The sequence below is a fragment of the Schistocerca gregaria genome, chromosome 6 (assembly GCF_023897955.1).
Source record: "Schistocerca gregaria isolate iqSchGreg1 chromosome 6, iqSchGreg1.2, whole genome shotgun sequence".
In the NCBI taxonomy this organism is placed as follows: domain Eukaryota; kingdom Metazoa; phylum Arthropoda; class Insecta; order Orthoptera; family Acrididae; genus Schistocerca; species Schistocerca gregaria.
Genome location: NC_064925.1, coordinates 69199059 through 69225088, shown reverse-complemented (window position 1 = coordinate 69225088; position 26030 = coordinate 69199059).

Here is a 26030-nt window from a genome sequence, read left to right as displayed (position 1 = left end):
ATTGTTAACTAAATCCCTTCTGATTATTTAATTTTTATAAAAAATAAAACAAAGGAGTAGTTGTATCAGAAGTTGTGAGCATTCATTGCGCTCTACATATATCGCAGTATTTGTTTTGAATTATTTTAGACTTTCCTGGATGCTATATATTTGTGCAGTTGCAACGGCAAGATGAGGTAAGTTGTCTCAAACGTACAGGAGCATTGCAGTATAATTGTTAGGACACGTTAGAGATTATTTTAAAAAATCGCAGTCAGATACTAGAGAATTGATTCATCATGATTAATAGGAAGAGTAATTAATTTTTGTTCTCTTTCAGGTACAGACATGTGCGACAGTACTAGGTTCCAGAGAATGCTTGAATACTGACATGTAGGAATTAGGGTTTTCATAACAGAAGTTGTACGGTTACATCCCAAGTTTTATGAAAACGACAAAAATGTTTCACTAGACTGCCTTGCAGTTTTTAGAAAAAGCCTATGGGTAACGGCAATATTGTCAGAGATAGAGCTTTACACATTTCCATACGTCTTTCACCGGCACATAAAAATATTTATAATTATTTGATGGTTAAAAGCTTTCAGGCTGTTCAGCCGACTGTTCCAGCGTCTTGGGGGGAAATAAGTTCCGTAGCATCTAATAAAGTATACAGTGGAAGGCCCAGTTCAGTTCGCACGCCTGAAACGGAGGAGCACGCTCTAGGTGCAGTGGGCGAGTATTCCTGGAACCAGTGTGCGACGAAAAGCAGCAGGTGAAGGTGTTAGTCATCCTTTGGAGATACTTCATGATAAGTTATTGTATCCGTACCACGTTCAGTGCGTCCAGGACCTAAGGGGAGAAGGCCATCCTACCGGAGTGCAGTTCTGCCAATGGGTCTTGGCGGCAATGTGACGCAGATCCACAATTTGTCTCCAAGATTTTGTTTGTTGATGAGGCAGGGTTTGCACCAGATAGCATTGAAAATTTCTATAATCAGGACGTGTGGGCTGACGAAAATCCCCATGCGGTTCAAGAGACAAGGCATCATGACCGATTCTCATTCAGTGTATGGGTAGGCGTTCTTGGCGATAGATTATTAGGGTCATACGTGCTACCACAGAGATTAGCCGGAGCTCGTTACTACCGCTTTCTGTGGAACGTACCGCCTATCGTGCTGCAGAATGTGCCATGTCGGGGCAAACTAAAGACGTTGTTCATGCATGACGACGCACCCGCACATTTTCTCTGCATTGGGCGTTGACACCTAACGAGGACATTTGAAGACCGGTGGATTGTCTGGGGATGTCCCATAGCTTGGCCTGTTCGTTCCTCAGACCTAAATCCACTAGACTTCTGGTTACGGAGAAACATGAAGCGACTGGTCTATGCCACTCCAATAAATGATGTACAGACACCATACACTCGTGCCCTCAGTGCATCTCAGCACATTCAGAACCAGCCAGGGCGGTTTCAAAAAGTGCCTGAGTTCTTGCACCGAAGAGCAGAGGCCTGCACCAAGATGCTGAGCATCACCTCTACACAACTGATCATAGGTAAGAACGTATGCTTTGTAGGACCCATGGCTATAAATCAGTTTTTCTTGTTTTGATTCGCACCATCATCCCCTGAATTATTTGATTTTTTTTAACACCCTGCGTTGTAGTAAGTGGTCATATATCTTGAGAAAGCAAACCTTTTTTACAGATTTAAACTGTCACTCACGTTGTGTGGAATAACAGTTTATTCTTAAGTTATCTGTCATGGCTTATAAAGCCGAAAGCCGGTTCACAACGACGTATGTGATAAATATTATTTTGGAAACACAGCACTGTGTACTCCCGTTTCAATATACCTATGTACCGACGGAATATTCCGCAAAATAATGTGTAAGGGACAGGCTGCAGACAGCAAATGTTAGTAAATGTAGAAACTGAGAGGAAGAAACAAGTGTTTTCCAAGAGATTTTGTACTGGCAACGGGCTGATGTCTTTATCACGCCACCGTATTTCGGCTAAGAACAATAGTAAACTTCAGTGAAGTTTTCAGTTGCAAAAGTCCCCCATAAGTTGCTGCCTAGTAATCAGCCAAAATATTTTGGCAATAAGTAGACAGCTCTCTGTATTCATCTGGAAAGCTCATGAAATACTCATTATACCTAGAAAACTTTAAGATGCACATAAATGTATTTTTTGAGTGACTCCTCAACGTCACTAACTATCAATTTTCGGTTGAAAATCGGGTCATAATTGCTAAGAATGTTTTCAATGTTCCTATATCGTTTAAGACACAACATCTTTGACAGCAGACACATGTTTCTTGTATTTTAACTGACGTGGTACTACCTTTCTACTCTTTGTGAAGTGTATCTGCTTTGCTACACTGAGCCATGAGGCGTAGTATTTGCCATTAAGGTACTTACTAGAGTTTTGGTTAACCTTTCTCCGTACAACTCCTGACGCGGTGGTTTCTTCGGTTACTCTAAGTAACTTCAGGTGTGTGCTGGGAAGCCGTTGTTTCTACCGCTGTGTCCTAGACATAAACCTAACCAACCACACTAGTCCAACTAAAGCTACCCAAATTTCCATGCCATCACAGATTGCAAGTACTGGTGGGGGTAAGGCACTAAAACTCCAGATAACTATTCGCCGTGTATTGAAAGCTTCCTTGACTGCCACACTATGCTTGATTCTGGGGAAAATCTCTCCGGCTCTCTTTGGACGTCAGCGAAGGAAATGTTTGAAGCCGTTTGCGGTTAGCAACAGTTCCTCCAACAAAACATCCGCATCGATTTCGATAAGGGAAATTGCAAACTTATCGTGTATGTAATTGAAATAGATTAGGGCTACTAATGACGGTAGTAGTTGCTACGTGTACTGCAGAAACTACGTGGGGAATGAAATCTGCCATGGATTCGGAATAAAGGTAGGATATTTATGTGTACCTTACTATAACACTTGTCGACATTGGTACCTTGCTAATGATACAAAACATATAAAATGACCATTCTGCCGCTTTCAGGACAAGAAGTAATGATCAGCATTGTTAATATTCGTTTAAAATAGGCTTTTGTGAGAAGAAGTGAAAACGAAACGTCGAAATCCTCAGGTCAGAAACGGCCAATAAACCAATTACCAGCAAAGGCAGGACACCAGATGCGTGAATGGTGATCCAAAATATATTAGTTGTTGAATATCTGCAGCAAAGTCGCAGAATCACGCCTCTTCTTGAATATAGTTGTTGTAAGTAGGCTGTGTGGGTTTTTTATTGGTAACGCCACGTACGCTCTGTATGAAACTCGCTGGCTGTGCTGTGTGTAGTCAGTAGCTGGGTGGCACTGCTGTAATACTCGCCATTGTAGTGTTGGGCAGCTGGATGTGAACAGCGCGTAGCGTTGTGCGGTTGGAGGTGAGCTGCCAGCAGTGGTGGATGTGGGGAGAGAGATGGCGGAGTTTTGAAATTTGTAAGACATTGAGAAAAACACTGCTATTTTACTGTGATGAACGATCAGGACTGTGTTTATAGACTGTAAGAAAATTTTAGCTTTTGACCAACATTGTATCAATAAGTGTGTGCATTTTATTTCTTTGTTATTGTAATAATAATTATGAAAAAAATTTTCAAATCTGTCTTGGCCAGTGCCCAAAACAATTTGTAAAATTTTTTGTGGGGAGCATGGTGGCTATGTAAGTAGGCTGTGCGGTTTTTTTTTTATTGGTAACGCCACGTAGCGCTCTGTATGAAAATCACTGGCTGTGCTATGTGCAGTCAGTGGCTGGTTGGCATTGTTGTAACACTCGCCATTGTAGTGTTGGGCAACTGGATGTAAACAGCGCGTAGCGTTGTGCAGTTGGAGGTGAGCTGCCAGCAGTGGTGGATGTGGGGAGAGAGATGACGGAGTTTTGAAATTTGTAAGACTGAATGTCATGAAGTGCTATATACATTATGACTTTTGAACACTAGTAAGGTAAATACATTGTTTGTTCACTATTAAAATCTTTCATTTTTTAACTATGCCTATCAGTAGTTAGTGCCTTCCATAGTTTTAATCTTTTATTTAGCTGGCAGTAGTGGCGCTAGCTGTATTGCAGCAGTTCGAGTAACCAAGATTTTTGTGAGGTAAGTGTTTGTGAAACGTGTAGGTTAATGTTAGTCAGGGCGAGTCTTTTGTAGGGATTTTTGAAAGTCCGATTGCGTTGCACTAAAAATGTTGTGTGTCAGTTTAACCACAGTCATGTATAATTGTTCTAAGGGGACGTTTCATCGTCTACGACACATCATATTATGAACTGAGATTTGGCTGAAGCCAAAGCAGAGATCGCGGAAGTTATCAACACATGGATCATGAAATGTTTATAGTAACAAGCAGCACAATAAATTTCAACTTTGAGGTCGTATGGAAAAGAGTAATTGTGACGTGTGGACTTACACTGATAATCGGACGTAGTCTTCTGGCCATCGAATTCAGACAAAATGCCGGTAGAGTCATTCACATGTAGCGTGAGCTCGATAGCCTGACCCTAAACACGTCATAGTAGTAGCTAATGATTTTAATTTGGCTACTTGATAATGGAGGACAAGAAGTTTCTATAGGGGTCTGCGACCACGATGCTCTTAGAGACAACATTTTCTTTCTAGGTCGCATTTTACTTTTTTCAATTACGCGTTTCAGCGAACTGCCATCATCAGATCAGTGCAATGTATTTCCGAGTAAGATCATGTATTACTTGACATAATACGGTGTGTTCAACTATAAGATACTGATATATGTAATACATTGTATTGATTATTCGTGTTAAGCATAATTACAAGAAACAGAGAGCCAACTAGAGAGAAAATTATGTGTATGAGTTTGCCTGTATCAATTTTGAGAACTGTGCTAACTTTATCCGCAGGAAGGACAATAGTCTGGCGAAACAATACTAAACGCAGTTTCAAATAACTATTCTGAAAGTCCTCATTCAAAAGAAAGGTTTCAGCCTTCTTGACTAGAATATACGGCGAGTCTTTTCGGAAGGGTTACCAGTGAGAGAGAAATATGCCACAATTATGCTATTACTGCCACGATGGTCATCAAAGATAAAAATACCATTGAGGAAGCTGAAAGTACCACACATACCACGTGCATAGCGGGAAATTTAAGCCCAGTTAGATGAAAACTTCAAAGATATTACGTTCCAAATACACCCGTGATACTTAGGACAAATTTCCATGTATAGGAGGATAGTGTAACGATATTACGAACTTTAATGGATGATGGGGAAGGATAAATGTATGATCTGGAGGTAAGGGTGCTGGCTGGAAATAACCTTGTCCAAAGTCGTTATGCTTCCTCTGACAGTGGAATACATTGTGCTGTTGTTACTGAGATTTTAGGATAAGCAACTTTCGGAGGTGACGGTGTGGACTAAGGCAAGAAAGAAATGTATGATATACATGGATTTTAAAATGTGTACCCTAAGAGCATTTCTTTCCTGGTTTGGTCGATACTAACCTCTGACAGTTGCCTAATCTTAGCAACAACAGGAGCAGTACATGTGTTCCACTGTCAGAGATAACAGAAGGTTTGTCGCTTACAATTTTCGACTGCATGTGGCCAAGATATACTCTTCCATGTGCCCTTACAAGGTCTTTGTATACCTTGTCTAGTTTAATTCCTTCATTCCTTCTAGCATATACCTGTCCCGGTACCTGTAACAGTCATTTATTGTCTGTTGGGATATTTTCAGATCGTGGTATCATTCGTCAGTTTGCTCTGTCGTCAGGTAACATATAGTGGCTTTTTATCTCCAGAGGGAGGAAAAGAGACAGGAAATATGAATGGTAAGAGAGAGTAAGTTGCAGTTAAAGAGAAAGGGAGATGGATGGAGACAATAGCAGTGAGAGCCAAACAGAGAGGAGGTAGTGATTGTGAGTTTTCCCCATCCTCCTAGGGGACAGTGGTGGTTGGAGAGAAAGACAGCAGACAGTATGCCAGAAACAGACAGTGGTAATGGGGGAGAATAAGAATGAAACAATTGCAGTGGGACAGAGATAGTGAAAGCGGCAGAGAATGGGAAGGAAGAACGAGACAAGACGAAGACAGAGACAGTGGGAGACACAGACAAGGGAAAGTGCGAACGGGAGGAAAATGTGTCAGTGAGAGAGAGAGAGAGAGAGCGAGAGAGAGAGAGAGAGAGAGAGAGAGAGAGAGGGAGAGAGAGAGAGAGAGAGAGAGAGAGGAGAGACAGATTTGAGCAATGACAGTGAGAGGGAGATGCCTGAGTATGAAGGTCTCATTACAAAGAGAGACTGGAGAAAAGGATTTAGAAAGTATTGTGTGAGAATGCGTACCTGTGACATACTGTTGGTGATGAAGACGAAATTTAATGTGGCAGATGGTCCACCACTTTTGTGTCAGAGTGTTTTAAAGAGTAACATATTCATCTTTTTTGTGCTCTGTCAGGTGGGTTTTGTGCTGGCTGCTTTTACTTGTATATTACAACGATAGTTTTTGGATCTGCTTTGGTTGTGTCCCAATAGATAGTTTCCTTCGAGATGTTTCTAGATGTTGTTACATAATACGAGGGTTGAAACTTAAGTAGTGGCAACTACTTACTGACAAAAGATACAAAAGAGTTACACGTTTGCACCTGTTACTGTCCTTCAAAGTAGTCACCAGCGTTGTGTAGAACTCGTTGCCAGCGATGTTGAAGGCGTAGTATACCGTTAGCAGAGCCTGTTCTGTTGATGGTGCGGATGGAGTGGTCTACTGCCTCTCGAATCTCAGAAACAATTCTGAAGCGGATGCCACGGAGGCAAAACTGAAACGCCAGTCCAACGAATGACGTCATTATAGGTCGCCGCGTAAGTGAGTCAATGCCCCAGTATTGTGACAGTTATGGTAATCGTCGTGTACGACTCTAATGGTGTTATCCTAACGCATTGCGTTCCTCCACGGCACATCGGCAATTCACAGTACTACTGTTCTTTTTTGTGGCATCACCTACGGCCAGCTTTTCGAAAGAAGCGGCGACACTTCCTGCGCAACCCACCCATTATTTTGAACGACAATGCGCCGGCGCATACAGCGCAAGCTGTTGCTGCTGTGTTCTGTCGATGGGACTGGGAAGAACTGTACCATCCACCATACTCCCCGGACTTACGTCCTTGTGACTTTGATTTGATTCAGAAGACGAAGGAACCACATTGTGACATTCGCCTCAGACCTGTTCCCGAGATTCGACAGGCAGTAGACCGCTCCATTCGCACCATCAACAGAACAGCCTCTGCTAACGGTATACTGAATCTTCCACGTCGCTGGCAACGGGTTCTACACAACGCTGGTGACTACTTTTAAGGACAGTAACAGGTGGGAACACGTAACATTTGAATCGGTTGTGAATAAATACTTGCGACTATTTAAGTTCGAACCCACGTATATATTCCACAATCATACTATAAATCGATGTGAACAACATGGGTCTATAACTCCGCTGATTTCCTTCATTTTTTTTTCTTCACTGAAGCCAGATCACTACTTTGACAGGAACAGAGTTATAGCAACTGCAAAAGACACCATTTTGTTTCACTGTGCGACTTAACATCTGAGGTCATCAGTCCCCTAGAAATTAGAACTGCTTAAACCTAACCAACCTAAGGACATCACACAAATGCATGCTCGGGACAGGAGTCGAACCTGCGACTGTAGCAGTCACGCAATTCCGGACGGAAGCGCCTAAAACCGCTCGGCCACCGCGGCCTGCACAGTTTATTTACTTTGCAATCCGCTACAGAAACTAAGTTTCCTGCCTTGTCAGCGGGAGATGGTGCTTTCGACTGCACGTTTCGAGTAGTAAGGAGATAACAGCTTTCGCAGCCAGACATGAAGTGCAGCGTTTTATTAGCCTAGCGGTTTCCTTTCGCAACTTTGCCACTCGTGAGTTTCACAGCATTAGAAAAACGGCGCAGCCAGCTACGCACCGCTTCGCTGGATGTTTATGTTGGCACCGGGCCGCGTCCCCACGAGTTCTCCGTGTCCTTCGCTTCCAAAGAAGCAGTGACTCCAGGGAGCCAGACAAGGACGGGAGAGAGAGAGATACAGAACTAAAATAAAACAAAAGGAGGGCGAGAGGACGGGTCGGCGGGCCTTTTACCGCCAGCCGGAAGTTCCCCACCAGCGGCCTGTGCGCACATACGTTTGTGTCGTTTTCGCAACGTACGCACTGCCGCTCATCTCCCCGTGGCGAGACTGGAGACAGCGCCCTGTGACGGCGGCTCGGGCGCGCCTTGTTGACGGCGGCCAGGCCACTGCTACATGAGCCGGAAGAAGGATGACGTCCGATATAAAAGGCCGCCGGCGAGTAGAAGGCTGAAAGGGGGAGAGAGAGAGAGAGAGGTGGACAAGCGAGCACGAAGCAAAGGGTTGCCGGCCCCCGGCATATGGCTCGGAACTAAATAAAACTTATTATCCGACGTCGTTTTGGGACTCGTGACGACCAGCCGAGCTAAATCCATCTCGACGCACGAAGGCTCTCCGCTGTGTCGATACCGGAAGGGAAGTTTACAATCACAGAGGGAAAAAACATATTTCTGCGGCTGTAGAAGCCGCTTCCAGCTACCGTCTGCGATAAGATTTTTCGAGGAATTGCTCCTGTCCAGCTGCCTCGAAGACACATCATTCTACAATACCGCTACCTCGAGGAAACTTTAGAAACGGAATAAAACAGTAATACACAGTACATATACGTGCGTACACTGTCGCGACCGTTGTCGGATTATATAAAACTCTTCTCCGTGTATTTGAGCATCGTGTCATAAAATATCCAACCTTACCGTGTGCTGTACGATTCAGCTCTTGACAGTGAGACGATACTTGCTACAAGTCCTCTGTTATCACAAATCTGTGGCTACCACTGCCTCTCCCTAAATCGTACTTATCGAAGGATCCTATACCCTCGTGTTGTTTGTTGTTTTATGGTCTTCAGTCCAGAGCCTGCTCTGATACAGCTCTCCATGTTACTTTATCCTGTGCAAGCTTCTATATCTCCGAGTAACTACTGCAACCTACATCCTTCTGAATCCGCTTTTTGTATTCATCTCTTGGTCTTCCTCTACGATGTTTACCCTCCACGCTTCCTCCAATACTAAACTGGTGATCCCTTGATACCTCAGAATGTGCTCCACCGACCGATCACTTCTTCTTGTCAATTTCAGTCACAAATTCCTCTTCTTCCCAGTTCTATTCAGTACTTTCGCATTAGTTACGTGATCTATTCATCTAATCTTCAGAATTCTTCTGTAGCACCACATTTCGAAAACTTCTATTGTCGTCTTGTCTAAACTATTTAGTGTCCATGTTTTACATCCATACAAAGCTATACTCCATACAAATACTTTCAGAAAAGACATCCTGACACTTAAATCGATACTCGATGTTAACAAATTTCTCTTCTTCAGAAACGCTTTCCTTTCCATAGCCAGTCTACACTTTATATCCTTTCTGCTTCGACCATTATCAGTTATTTTGCGGCCCTAATAGCGGAACTCATCTACTTCTTTAAGTGTCTCATTTCCTAATCTAACTTCCTCAGTCTCGCCTGATTTACATTCCATTATCCTCGTTTTACTTCTGTTGACGTTCATCCATTATCCTCCTTTCAAGAACTGTCCATTCCATTCAACTGCTCGTCCAGGTCTCTTGCTGTCTCTAACGGAATTGAAATGTCGTCAGGAAACCTCAAAGTTTCTATTTCTCCTTTTGTACTCCAAATTTTTCTTTTGCGTCCTTCACTGTTTGCTCAATATACAGATTGAATAACACTGGGGATAGGCTACAACCCTGTCTCACTGCCTTCTCAAGTCTGCTTCCCTTTAATGCCCCTGGACTCTTGCAATTGCCATTTTGTTCCTGTAAAAATTGTAAATAGCTTCCGCTCCCCCTATTTTATCCATGACACCTAAATCCTCACACCCTCACACGCCACAAATACCGATATTGCTTAACTTTTGGCTAGAGCAGTACCAAGATGATTCTGTAAGACCTATCGAACCTGCATCCCTTCAACCCCACACACCCTTTTCCGGAAAACTTCCATATTTACTAAATCCTATAGATTTTTCATTTAGTTTAAAAAAACAACACTACATAATATTAATTTAACAATAGTGATGAAACATTTGGCGCTGGAGAAATTAACTGTGTCATAGAAGTAAATAAATTACAAATTCCTTTAAAGTTCTAAATAAAATGCAAGTAAAATATAATTGATGCCTCATTCTCAAATACTGTACATTGTTCTTGGTTTGATGCAAAATGAACAAAAGTGTTTATTTGGCTTTCTGATTAATAATTTCACATAAATAGGTAATTACAAGTAATTATCATATGACAATTTTTCCTACTGTAGCGGTGGGTGCCCGGATAGGAAACTTCGTAGAAGATTAAAACTGTGTGCCAGAGCGAGACTTGAAATCATGACCTTTACTTTTTGCATGTTAGTCCTCCACCAAAGAGCTACCTAAACCTTACCATCGTCTCAGAGACCTATTTTCTCATTTTCCCGTGTACGGTCATGAGTTCGAATGTCGCTCTGGTACATACTTTTAATATGTTAGGAAGCATCGGTAACTGTCATGCTTTTTAAATTCCTACTGCTTCCCTGAACAAACGAGCGTGACCTTACGTACCTAAAATCAAAGGAGCTGGGAGGTAGAGAAAACACAGGAGTAAGGACTCTCGAGATAGAAGAGTGCAGAGGAAAAATGGTTACTGAACAAACGGAGGTGCTGGAAGTATGGGAAGAATATGTAAAGCAACTCTACGATAAGGAACATCACCAACAATGCATTGAAATACAGAGGAAGAGGTTGATGGAAACGAAAAAGGACCTAGCATACTGACGACTGAAGTGGAGACGGCGGTTAAGGACATGAAGAGGATTAAAGCCAAAGGGAATGACGACATACCGGTGGATTTGCTGAAAGAAATCGAAAAAGAGGATTTGAAGGCATTGACGCATCTCATAAACAAAGTCTACGAAAATGGGGAATGGTCTAAGGACTTTTTGGATGTCACAATTGTTGCTCTTCAGAAGAAACAGCAAGCTATGAAACATAGTGATTTTATAACAATCAGTTTAATCTCACACGTAGCGGAGATTATTTCAAGAATACTCAACACACGGCTGGAACACAAAATTGACGAAGTAAAGAACCAGTTGATTGGGTTAAGGAACCAGAGACGCCGTCGGCATTGTAAGGATATTGTTGGAGGGAGTTTTGGCTGTTAACGAAGATGTTTGTGTTTGTTTAATGGAATAGCAGAAAGCTTTTGACAGAGGCAACTGGATAAAACTCATGAACACCCTAAAGGAGATAGGAATAAAGTGGAGAGATCGGAGACTAACTCTCAACTTGCACCTGAGACAAAGAGTATAGTTGTGGCTGCACTATGGAGAAACATGCAGCGTACAAATAGGAAGAGGCGTCAGGCAACGGTGTTATCTACCGCTGAGTGTCTTCAACCTATATGGTGAATGGCTGGCGAGAGAAGCTTTGAAAGGTTGCGGAAACTTCAGGAAGGGAGGACGCCTCACCAATACCGTCAAGTATGCAGATGACCTGTTAGTGCTGGCTAAAAATCAAAGACAACTGCAACAGATGATGAAGCAGTTGGTGGACACTAGAAGGAAATACGGCATGGAAATCAACATCGAAAAAGCAAAAGTGATGCGGACATCAAAATGGGAGAAACCTTTTTGGATAACCATCGCCCATCGAGAACTGGAGGATGTGAAACAGTTCAATAACTTGGGAAATTTGGTGACAAAGAATGCCTAATGCACCAGTGAGATTCTAGCAAAAATCGCTATGGCCGAAACTGCATTCAATAAAAAGAGGAATCTACTGATCAGCAATCTAGGCTTGGAATTAAGAAAGACATTGGTGAAGTGCTACATCTGAAGTAGTGTGCTGTATGGAGCAGAGACGTGGAACATTAGACAAAAGGTAAAAAAATATCTTGAAAGTTTTGAAATGTGATGCTGGAGGAGAATGGAGAAGATCAAGTGGACCGATCGGGAGATGAAAAACGATGTACTGAGAAGAGTAGGAGAGAAGAGACACGTTTTGAATACAATCATTCAGAGGAAGGCCAACTGGATCGTACACATATTTATACATGGAGGGCTCATAGTCGAAGACATTGAAGGGAAAATTAAAGGAACGGCAGGACGCGGAAGAAGAAGAATTCAACTTTTGGGTGACATGAAAGAGGGGAAGAGATGCACCAGACTGAAGGAAGAAGCTGAATACAGGGAACACTGGCATCAGAAATTCTCCGTACGAAGACGCAAACCTGCCACTAGGCATAATACTAAATAATAATAGTAATAATAACCATCCTACAACGCGTTAATGTTTGACGAATCTGATGTAGATGGACATCTATTAGTTCCTAGATACACTTTCACTCACTTATGTAGTACGCAGTAGTAAAATTCGCTAACACAAAGCCTCTTGCTGTGTTCTTGTTCAGGGAATCCACAGAAATTTCCTAATATAATACCGTTATAAAAAGAAAGAAGAAAGCTTCAAAGAAAACGGATACCAGATTTCCCTGTTGCAACCCGCCCAGACTGCTTTACATGTTGCAGCGTCACTTCTGGGACGGCGAGCTGTGCCTGTCTAGATCCCGGATCAAATCCACCCTCCAGATTAACGACGAGGATGGGTGTGCCAGCCAGACTAGATGTGGTTCTTAGGCGGTTTCCCACATCCCACTACATCTACATTTACAGCTACATGACTACTCTGCAATTCACATTTAAGTGCTTGGCAGAGGGGTTCATCGAACCACAATCATACTATCTCTCTACCATTCCACTCCCTACCAGCGCGGTAAAAGCGAACACCTAAACCTTTCTGTTCGAGCTCTGATTTCTCGTATTTTATTTTGATGATCATTCCTACCTATGTAGATTGGGCTCAACAAAATATTTTCGCATTCGGAAGAGAAGTTGGTGACTGAAATTTCGTAAAAAGATCTCGCCGCGACGAAAAACGTCTTTGCTGTAATGACTTCCATCCCAATTCGGGTATCATATCTGCCACACTCTCTACCCTATTACATGATAATACAAAACGAGCTGTCATATTTTGCACCCTTTCGATGGCCTCCGTCAATTCCACCTGGTAAGGATCCCACACCGCGCAGCAATATTCTAACAGAGGACGAACGAGTGTAGTGTAAGCTGTCTCTGTAGTGGGCTTGTTGCATCTTCTAAGTGTCCTGCCAATGAAACGCAACCTTTGGCTCGCCTTCCCCACAATATTATCTTTGTGGTCTTTCAACTGAAGTTGTTCGTAATTTTAACACCCAGGTACTTAGTTGAATTGACAGCCTTGAGAGTTGTACTATTTATCGAGTAATCGAATTCCAACGGATTTCTTTTAGAACTCATGTGGATCGCCTCACACTTTTCGTTATTTAGCGTCAACTGCCACCTGCCACACCATACAGTAATCTTTTCTAAATGGCTTTGCAACTGATACTGGTCTTCGGATGACCTTACTAGACGGTAAATTACAGCATCATCTGCGAACAACCTAAGAGAACTGCTCAGATTGTCACCCAGGTCATTTATATAGATAAGGAACAGCACAGGTCCCAGGACGCTTCCATGGCGAACACCTGACATCACTTCAGTTTTACTCGATGATACTTACTAGGTGAATACTTGGCTGGTGCACAAGTCCAATCTCACTCATATGTCGCGAACACCTCGAAGGCGTTCGCTCACTTTCACATGAATTACATTACACGCAGATGGTTGGGAAAGACATTTTCATCCTGGGGGACGCAGGATGGTAACAGAAAAGACATCGTCCAAACTGTTACACTTCCATGACAAATGCGCACATAACCATGCCCAACCTGCGCCGATGCGGCACAAATGTAGAAGAAAAGAAGAAGATTTTTCTGCATCAAAGACCGACAGCTACAGGTATGGAGGGGCGAAGCAAACAGGTAGTCACCATGGAAAGGTCCTGGGAATTTTGCGCGGCAGGTATGTACGAGTGGCTTTCAATAAGTAAGTTTCGGTTGAAAAAATGTGGAATTCGCTGTGGGACATTGTGGATTATTCTCGCTTTAGCCCCAATAGATTCATGAAGTTCCGATTGATGGCGGTGCTGTACACGTACTTCGAAATGGGTTCCGTAACGGAGATGCGCTACAAGAAGTAAACCTTAATTGAGTTTCTGTTGGCGAGACATCAGAGCATTGCATATTCATAGGTTCCAGCAGAATGACAAGGAACAAAACTCTGTGAGTCGTTTGGTCAGGAGTCTGTCATCATCGCGACAATGTTGCGCAGATCCTCTCTGATCTCCCGCCCGCCGACTGGTCGCACACGGCAGCAGTGTTGGAACGTGTGAGCACTCTCGTTTGTGGTGATCTACGGATCAAAATAAAATGCTTTCCAATTTTTTGACACTTTTTTGTCACCTCTGCTCGGAAGAAAACCTTCAAAGCCACACCCTCATCCTGTGAAGTGACGGCGATGGTCTTCTGCGATTCTTAAAGGTTTATCCGGTTTTACGTCTTCCGTTATGGTGCAACGATCTACTCTGAAGTGTACTGTGCTACCCTCAGGTAACAGAGGAAATGACGTCAGCATGTCCGTCGCTGCGAAAATGCAAACGAATTTCTTCTCCTCCATTACAATACAAGACTGAGCTCTCGACAGGATCTCTCAAATGTTCACTGGACTGTTTTTTCTCATCATCCTACAGTCCGGATTTCGAAGTTTCCGACTTTCATCTGTTTAGCCCAATTAAGGGTGGACTCCCTAGGAAGCAGTGCTTGGATGTGCGGAAATTATTGACGCAAAAAGACATGGGCTCCGACATCAACCAGTAGAGTGGTACCAAGCGGGCATACAGGCCATGCCAGTAAGGTTCCGTAATGCCCTCGGATTGCACGAAGCACTCCGTCTTCAGGCCACAAGTGGCCCACCGGAACCAACCGACCGCCGTGTCATCCTCAGTTGAGGATGCAGATAGGAGGGGCGTGTGGTCAGCACACTGCTCTCCCGGTCGTCATGGTGGTTTCCTTTGACCGGAGCCGCTACTATTCGGTCGAGTAACTCCTCTACTGGCATCAGGAGGCTGAGTGCACCCCTAAAAATGGCAACAGCGCATGGCGGCCCGGATGTTCATCCACCCAAGATCCGGCCACGTCCGACAGCGCTTAACTTCTGACGGGAACCTGTGTATCCACTGCGCAAGGCCGTTGCCTTGCACTAAGACTATGTTGGAAAATATGGTTTTGTAACCAAAAAAGGTGGGGAGTCATATGAAGGCGTTATTTCAATAGTGGTACAAGTCCATTTTTGTTCATTCTGGAATACAGAGTCCTAAAGTTAAATGAGCACTGAAAAAACTGCAGTTGAGATACCAGAACTATTTAATATACTTAAATATTTTGGTATCTCAGTTTGATGGAAAAAATTACATGTTTCAGAGCGTTCCTACAATTCAAGTAAATGTATGTAGATAAATAATCATAAACATGTATATTTGAAACATTTGAGACATGTGAAATACCATTACAGAATATGGCCTTTCACGCCCTTTGCTCACATGTTGGAAAGAAACATAGTCATTTTACATTCATCAACAACGAGCTGTTGTACATTGTGGTAGATGCCATTTTACCAATGCTGTACTACATCACATTGCAGCTCATTAAACGTAAAAAAAGAACAAATCTTGAGAGTGTGTCTTTTAATAGAATCTCTTAACGTCACGAAGTAGAGGACTCTATAACATTCCTCTGATACATCGAAAACAAATACCGTCTGCGTGTTCATATCCCACATTTTTTCTCCATAACTCCTCTCTATCGACTTGCTTATAAAGTTTTGGCCCCCCATAGTTGAAGAAGAAGGCGAAATCCAGTGTTCCGCCAACGCTCTCTCCATCTCAATGCAATAGCATCAGATTCTTGCGTTCTAGTTTTGTAATCAATTTGACCATCACAGAACAGCCTGTTTCACGCAATATACTCACATGTCTTGAAAACCGCTAGTATTTATATTTTCCAGAACGAGCTACAATTCAAGTGATGTTTTCTTTATAATTAGAGGATATGAACTATAAAATAATACAGGACTTCTGATAACACATATTTTTAAACGCACAGTCATGACAATAATTACAAACTCAGTCAAGATTCCAGAGCAATAGATGCAGTCGCATTCTGTTAGTTTTGTGAACAAAATCAGTATACTTTGAGAGCATATCACGTGTTCAAAACACAAATTGTCGTGTAGTAGGACATTAAATTAATTGCAGATATATGTAATACCTTCACAATTAATCAGATTAAAATGTGTATAGATGAAACTTTATGTCACATAAAGACACCGGTAGGAGAAACTGAATATTTTAAGGTGTACACTCGACTGAGACAAGGGGATGCCATTTCACCTGTTTTATTTAACCTTGTCCTAGAGAAGATCGATATAAAATTTTCTAAAACCAGTCCACAAAGGATCCTGCTACAGGATGTGAACATTACAAGACTTGCCTAAGCAGATGATGTTCCACTAATAAGTAGTTCCAAAATAGAATTAATCATAATGATACAAAATTACTACAAAATTGCTGAGAAAGCAGGATTACATGTTAACGAAGAAAAGACAGAATACTTACCCATAAGTAAGAAAACCAGAAAAGATGCATTTCTGACTGTAGATGGATTCCGTTTCAAGACTGTTGACCACTTGAAGTACCTAGGAAGCCTTTTTAGTAATAATAACAGAACAGATATAGAATTAGATGCCCGTTTATCAAAAGCAAACAAGACACTTTTTAGTTTCATCAAAATCCTAAGAAAAAGGTCACTTAGTAGTAACTTCAAAATCCGCTTATATCAGTCGAGCATTATACCAGTGATGTTAAATGGATGTGAAGAAAGTTGAAGAAAAATTGTTAATATTTGAAAGAAAGTACTAAGAAACATTTTTGGACCCGTATACGACGAAAATAACATGGAGTGGAGAATAAGAAGAAATGAAGAATTATGAGGGCTGTACAAACACCGTAACATAGTCGCAGTGCTCAAGAGAAGAAGGTTGAATTGGGCAGGCCATATAGCAAGAAGGAGAATAGACTACCTAGAATGGCATTCAGCAGAACAATAGATGGAACGAGAGGAAGAGCGAAACAGAGAATCAGATGGCGGGATAACATTCGGTAGGCCAAAACTAGGAAGAACAGCAACAGCAACTGGACAAACAGCGCATTGGACAGGCAGACGTTGAAGAGGCTCTTAGGGCAGGTGTATGGTCGATAAGGACCTTGCCACATGTAAAGTAAAGTGAAGTACAGCTCATCTATACAGACATGTAGTAGATTTGAGAGCACTCCTCATCTTTATTTTGTAACTAGAATAGGTAAAAGACTATGAACTATCGGTGTCCAAACTTAAACCAGTCGTACCCCTCCCTCTGAAGAACCTCCTACAAGATTTTACTGTGTCCCTCTCATCTGAAATATATAAAAACAAATGCCATCTGCATGTTGACATCCAGCATGTTACATATGCATGTATTGTTCAATTGGAGCCAGATGCCGGTAATCAAAGTCGCTAGCACAGCCCTTAATGATGTTTTGTTGCCTGTGCTGGAGGAAGCCCATATCCTACAGACTATCAATCACACCACAGGGTTCCTGTGTTGTTCTTTTAGAAGGAGTTTAATACATCGTTTTTCAGTTGTAATGCACTCAAGCAGCATATGTCTACAGCTTTGTGCACTGCCATACATTTCGTTTTTCTCCGTAGCTTTGAGGTCTGTCTCATGTGCTAAGCCAACATGAACAAATTTCAATCCATTATCTCTCACAGAAAACTGAACATCGCAAGGTGTAAGCTATGCAGCTCCAACAACACAGAGAAAACTAGAAATAAAACAACGTTGGGATTTTTCTCGTTGGCAAAAATGTGGGAGACATAGTAACATATGGAAGTTGGTATAGTTGGCGGCATTTTGGAGCACTTCAAAGCAGCGATCCAGGGATGATGACCTGTACAGTTAATCTCATCTTTCGCAGTGACGGGGCAGCAGGTCTCCGTGTTCCATTTCAAAGAGATTTTTTCGTCATTTTGCAGTGATGTACATGATCAATTTTCCGATGTTGAGCAGCACCAGAAGATGCGATTCACAACACACATGGGGAGTAGAAATAAGATGAGGTACTGTTATGTTCCTGTTGGAGAAAATGTGGAGGCCAGTATAGTATATGGAAGCAAGTCGAGTTCACAGCAATGAACACATAAAAACAACTGCCTGAAGGTGATGCCACCTAAATTTAATCCCATGATCCACAGTGACAAGTAGCAGATGTCCAGTGTTCCGCCAAGGCTCTCTCCATCTCAATAAGTGGTGTCAGTTAATCATTATGTGTCAATCAACATCATACCAGTGGGTGGATGGGATGCAAGAGAGACAGTCGATATGCAATGATGCAATGTAATAAACACTGCAGATGATAGCATGATCAATTTTTGCAATTTTGCCAGTAGTTCCATAATTTCAATGCCACACAATGACATAAGAGAATGCTTCTCAGTTTCTGCATCATTGTTAAACTACCCCTCCACTACTTTGCAAGTACTTTGCACTACACTGTGAATGCAGATACATGACAGAGCAGTATTTCCATTTGGTAAAATACACCACAGTATACCACACAGTGTCCTACAGCGATGCGATTACATCGATCATCGTGCATAATTTACGATTACATCTCGCCATCTTTCCCTGTGTAAATGGGAGTCACAGAGTATTCTAGCATACATAGGATCAACTCAGAGATTGAGACATCCTCTCGCATTGTTCGCGACCTACCCTCTTGGCAACATGTTCTGCACTTTAATTTGCAACTGACCAGAGGAAGGAGGGCCCCATACCCAGTACATTCCACGTCTCTTAAAGGGATAGAGTGAGGTGAGTACATACATGTGGTTCAGCAAAGACTGTTCCACACCAATATTACCCACTATATCGATTGTAGTCGCCTTCTATCGACCTGCTGTCGCCCACTTCTCTGACGTAAAATACTGATGTTGTAGCTAGTGTATTTGTCCGACTTTTTCTCACATCTACACATCAGTTGGAGAAGCCACAAAGATCTTCACTGTAACGGTGATTATACACTCCTGGAAATGGAAAAAAGAACACATTGACACCTGTGTGTCAGACCCACCATACTTGCTCGGGACACTGCGAGAGGGCTGTTCAAGCAATGATCACACGCACGGCACAGTGGACACACCAGGAACCGCGGTGTTGGCCGTCGAATGGCGCTAGCTGCGCAGCATTTGTGCACCGCCGCCGTCAGTGTCAGCCAGTTTGCCGTGGCATACGGAGCTCCATCGCAGTCTTTAACACTGGTAGCATGCCGCGACAGCGTGGACGTGAACCGTATGTGCAGTTGACGGACTTTGAGCGAGGGCGTATAGTGGGCATGCGGGAGGCCGGGTGGACGTACCGCCGAATTGCTCAACACGTGGGGCGTGAGGTCTCCACAGTACATCGATGTTGACGCCAGTGGTCGGCGGAAGGTGCACGTGCCCGTCGACCTGGGACCGGACCGCAGCGACGCACGGATGCACGCCAAGACCATAGGATCCTACGCAGTGCCGTAGGGGACCGCACCGCCACTTCCCAGCAAATTAGGGACACTGTTGCTCCTGGGGTATCGGCGAGGACCATTCGCAACCGTCTCCATGAAGCTGGGCTACGGTCCCGCACACCGTTAGGCCGTCTTCCGCTCACGCCCCAACATCGTGCAGCCCGCCTCCAGTGGTGTCGCGACAGGCGTGAATGGAGGGACGAATGGAGACGTGTCGTCTTCAGCGATGAGAGTCGCTTCTGCTTGGTGCCAATGATGGTCGTATGCGTGTTTGGCGCCGTGCAGGTGAGCGCCACAATCAGGACTGCATACGACCGAGGCACACAGGGCCAACTCCCGGCATCATGGTGTGGGGAGCGATCTCCTACACTGGCCGTACAACTCTGGTGATCGTCGAGGTGACACTGAATAGAGCACGGTACATCCAAACCGTCATCGAACCCATCGTTCTACCATGCCTAGACCGGCAAGGGAACTTCCTGTTCCAACAGGACAATGCACGTCCGCATGTATCCCGTGCCACCCAACGTGCTCTAGAAGGTGTAAGTCAACTACCCTGGCCAGCAAGATCTCCGGATCTGTCCCCCAATGAGCATGTTTGGGACTGGATGAAGCGTCGTCTCACGCGGTCTACACGTCCAGCACGAACGCTGGTCCAGCTGAGGCGCCAGGTGGAAATGGCATGGCAAGCCGATCCACAGGACTACATCCAGCATCTCTACGATCGTCTCCATGGGAGAATAGCAGCCTGCATTGCTGCGAAAGGTGGATATACACTGTACTAGTGCCGACATTGTGCATGCTCTGTTGCCTGTGTCTATGTGCGTGTGGTTCTGTCAGTGTGGTCATGTGATGTATCTGACCCCAGGAATGTGTCAATAAAGTTTCCCCTTCCTGGGACAATGAATTCACGGTGTTACTATTTCAATTTCCAGGAGTGTATTTCGAGTTTTTGTAATAATAATTAACGTTGATTTTTAGCATAGTCGATCTTCATTTGTTGCTGTATTACCGCAGAGAAGATAGTTAATAACGTTTTTCGACTTTAGTTATTATTTCAACTGCTTATTTCCGATTTTACTACTTACCCTACGGTTATCGTTGACTAATAGACACACTATTGTGGAGGTGACTTTAGTTTTTCATTAACAACCTTTAATAATACTTAAATGATCATGAATGATTGCGTTTTGGATATAGAGAAAGAGAGGATTGATCCTACAAGTACTCTCTCCCATTACGGCAACTAAAATATCCGTGATTTTTGTAGTTCTTCATTTTTATAGCAAGGACTATAGTCCCTTACTACGTTTCGATATAGTCATTCAAACTTCGTATGCTTTTTTTTTCACAAGGCCAAAAGTCGAACCCGTTCTTGTATTCAATTTAATGTCCTTCGTATTGTCCACAGATCCTATTAACGGCTGTTCGGCATGTAATAGAGTTTAATAGTGCGTGCTACTTTCTCTGACGCACACAATTCCTCAGGTATTCGTAGTCCGTGGCCTTACGGCAAAGATCTACCTAGACCTCAGTACAAGTTTCAACGTAAGTCTGTGCCATAATTAATTAACTATAGCCACTTTCTTGAGGTTGAAGAAAAGTCCCCCGATCCCTTCCGTAGCATTTCAGAATGAAATTCTAGGTATATCGCATGACACACCTACGTAGACTTATTCAGAACACAGAAAACAGGACAGAAGAACTAATAATACCTGCAAATGGTTTAGGTAGTAGAATTTAGAAACAAAAGTAGTAGCGTTGAACCCTTTTTAATTTCCCTGAGGCTCTACTTATCTGCGGGCGTTATTGAGAGGAGAGATTATACATCGAGAATTTTAATTAAAACTTTTTCAAAGCTATTAGTTATTTCCAATATTATAGATCACCTCTCCCCTATATGAGAATAAGACTGATAATATTGTTCTTAGTTAAAAGAGCAGTTATACTATCCAAGTGCGCAAGATCTCTCCATATGTGAAACATGCTGAAGAGGTTAGTACCGCTTACCGGTGTAAAGCAAACATGAGAGTGTTCTGGTGATGTAACTGGCGGTTAAGGACAAACAAGTGGTTTATACATGAAGGGGCTCTAGGCGGATGGAGTTTTACGTAAATCCACTGTGCTATGAATTCCATAGTATTATTCCACGGTGTGGAATCAGTATTAAGAGAGAAACGAGAGAAACGATCATAGAGCATAATGAAACACTCCTATGGCTACACAGCTCTGCACCTAAATGTACTATATTGTTAAATCCATATGGTTTCCGAAGTATTAGTTTAGTGTAATGCAACGCTCTTAATACTCTAATTCAGAACGTAATATGTCCAACATCTCACATGCTACCACCCAGCAAGTTTTCTACCTTAATCACCACGGTGACAAACTTTAACATGATAATACTGCATCCTTCTACATTATTCTGATGTGTTAGAAAGTTACCGAGCTGTTCGTGACTATGAATGCATCTTCGGTGTATATCCTCCACATGAGCTGATTATAAATCAACTAGAATGAAGTTGGAAGACTGCTGTTCAGTGTCTTAGGAAATTGAGGGATTTTATGCTTCCTTTCAAGTCGGAAATGTATGTACCATCAATCACACTTCCAATGTCAGTCGTGCTTATTTATAATAGTAGCGGTTTTGATGGATGCGGCTATGCCTTAGTAGGAAATAGGATAAACAAAAAACCACGTTAATATTTTCGAGAGGTAATACACATTGAGTTACCAACCACGCCCTGCTCCACGAAGATGGACAGGAAGAAGCAGCAACTTCTTTCGAGGGAGTAAGTGTCGCAATCAGTAGCCAACGGAGATGGCAGTAGCATCACCACGGCCCCAGTAGCATCCCTCTTGCAAAGAGAAGTTCTGCTCTGACGTCACGTAATTTTTCTCGTGTATAGGTTAACATAGCAATTTGGTCATAATATCGTATCTCTGGATTACGATCTCCTCACGCTATTAAGCGTAATATATGTGGCATCAGTCCACTATCTTACAGAACGCTGTAGGGAATGGCTTATATCTATTCAATTTCGTTTAATTGTTATTTACTCTCTCCATCAATTTCACTGTAGCGCACCTCTTCATTAATTAATTCACATTTCTGGAAAGTTGTTGTTTCAGAAACTATTCACTGTTGTTTTTGTTTAAAACAGTTGCATGTAGGCTGAATTTGTGGAATCATATTTTCCTGTTTATCTGTAATTTAATTGACTTATTCTTAATGAACTATTACGTTTATCATGAGTGAAAAGTGCTTGACTTGCAGTGGGAATTGTTAGGTTGGGGCTTTAGTGTGACGGATGCTGTAGTTTTTTTCCATTTGGGTGACTGTAGTGACGTGGGAGTAGAGGAAGTAAATGAGACTCATCAGTGGTTTTGTAGGGTATGTAGTAGAGATGGGAAGATACTAGAACAGGAGGGGAAAACTGCCGCCCTTGAGGCTGAGTTAGACAAGACCAGGAGAGATATTGACAGGTTAAGGAGGGAGTAGGGTAAAGGGGGGTGGGAAGTAGCAACAGGCAACAGGAGGAACAGGCCTAGAACTTTGTCCGACAGCTTCGTGGTGAATGTGGAAAATAGATTTGACCTGTTGCTTCAGTTAGAAACTGGTAAGCCTCAAGCAGTTGCAGATGTAGGCGGGCACATCAAACTTTAATCAGCTGATTGAAAAGTAAGAATGTAAGGAAATCAGTAAAGAGAAAGAAAGTGTTGTTGTTAAGAGGTGTTAGCCAACTTTTGCAGGATGAACTAGGATCAGAATACAAGGTCACCAATTTTTTTAAACCTAGTGCTGGTCTGGAGCGGATGACAGATGATTTAACTAAGGAAAACACCGTGGTTAAAATGGGTGGGCCACTGACAGAGATCTTGGGTACAGTATAGAGTGTGATCTGGCAAAGATTGCATCTGCATCGAAGCATACTAGTTTTGAGTTTTTATCTGTTCTTGGGCGCCGTGATCGACCTTATTTGAACTCTTCTGTTCAGGAGAGTTAATTTGGAGTTGGAACGGTTACTTATGTCGGGTGCACGGTCGCACATTGTTGTGGTTCCTGTTGATTCTCTCTATAGGTGGGATTATACTAGGCGTTGCCTTCACCTCAACAGGAAAGGGAAGGGTAAACTGGCTTGGAAAATAGCAGGAAAGTTAAAGTGTGGAGGTATTGTAAAGAGTGATATATTACCATTGGTAATAGGATTCAGGAAACACCCTTTTCAGCGTAGGGAGGAGAGAAAGAAACCAAGTTTTAAGAGAAGTTAAAATTGGGACAAACTTTCAGTTTGAGAATAAAAGCAAAAAAAAAATAATTCTAGCTCATTAAATCAGCATAAACAGCTGTTGATTAAGAATATTCAACAATCTGCAGAAATTCTCTACCGAATTTTAACTCAGTCAATGTGAAATATCAGCTATTTTTATTGAATCAAAATAATCGAGGACTGAGCAATAAAATTAATGAACTAATTATCTGCATACATGAATTAGAGTCCTCAAATACAACTGATGTAATCTGCCTCTCAGAACATCATGTGACCAGTGATATAGAACTTAGGGATTTAGGTTAGCATCTCGCTTTTGTAGAGCAGAAATGGAGAAAGGATAAGTTGCCACATTCATCAGGAACTGTTATAAATTTAAGAACATAGACATTCATAAATTTTGCCTAGAACAGCATATGGAATCATGTGACACAGAAGTAGAATTTCATAAAAAGTCATTCATAATATTAAGTGTATATCGAGCACCTGCAGGTAACTTCAATCTGTTCATAAACCACCTAGAAGCTGTACTGGCCCATTTAACAGCCAAAAACAAAGAAATACTGGTTACTGGTGACTTAAATGTAGATTTCATTGAGACTCTTCCAATAAGAACTTCTTTCACTTATCAACACCTTCATTCAACTTAATTCCCACTGTAACGTTCCCAACTAGGGTAGCCAATTGCTCACAATCTGCTACTGATAATATCTTCTTAGAAAAGTCTCATGAACAAAATTATACTTCAAAACCGATAGTCGATGGCCTCTCAGACCATAGCATGCAGATCTTTCTGTTAAAAGTTAATACTGAACAGGATATAAAATTTGTTAAATCTGAACTCAAGACAGTAATCAATAAGCCATAACTGATTATTTTAGGACACTCCTCAAACACATTCACTGGAGTGTTGTCTACAGTGCTCATGTCATAAATGAAAAATGGAACACTTTCATGAATACAGTGCTTACCTTATTTGAACACTGTTTTCCCCTAAACTGACCATGGTTAGAGTAAAGTCTACAAAGAAGCCATGGATTACTCAAGGAAAATAAAAAGAAACAGGGTTAGAGTAAAGTCTACAAAGAAGCCATGGATTACTCAAGGAAAACAAAAAGAAACAGTTCTGATGTTATAACTGTTACTGAAAAGATGGGGTTGTCAGGTTCTGTAGATGCTGCCATGAGATACCTCAGACCAGACATTTCAAGTAACTCCAATAATATGAATTTGACCATCACTACCCCAGCGAAGTAATGTCCATCATAAAATCTTTAAAATCAAAAACATCTAGTGGGTGTGATGAAATATCAACAAAGTTAATTAAAGAGTGTGATCCTAAGTTGTGTAGCATATTCAGCTATGTGTGTTATCAGTCGATTCTCAATAGAATATTTCCTGTATAGCTGAAATGTGCTGAAGTTAAGCCACTGTTTAAAATGGAGATAAAGAAATAGCGTCAAATTTCCTTTAGATCCTGAGTTGTGTAACGTACTCAGCTATGTGTGTTATCAGTCGATTCTCAATAGAATATTTCCTGTATAGCTGAAATATGCTGAAGTTAAGCCACTGTTTAAAATGGAGATAAAGAAATAGCGTCAAATTTCCTTTCAATATCACATTTGCTAGAGTCCTAAAAACTTTTACAAAAGGTAATCTACAATCGACTTTACATCCATCTTATCTCAAACAACTTACTGCCAGAGTCACAGTTCGGATTTCTAAATGGTACAGATAGTGAGAACGCTAATTACAATTACAGTGAAAATGTACTTAATTCGTTAAACAAAAAATTGCGGGCAACTGATATATTTTGTGATCTGCCAAAGGCATTTGATTACATAAATCACAATATCCTTTTAAGTAAATTACAATATTTTGGTGTAACAGGAAATGCTGCAAAATGAATCAAATCTTATATCTCTGGAAAGAAACAAAGGGCATTATTAGGAAAGAGAGATGTATTAAGCTATCAGGCACACTCAAACTGGGAACAAATGACATGTTGGGTCCCACAAGGCCCCATCTTACAGCCATTACTTTTTCTTGTGTGTATCAATGATCTTTCATCAGTAACATTAATAGATGCCAAGTTAGTTT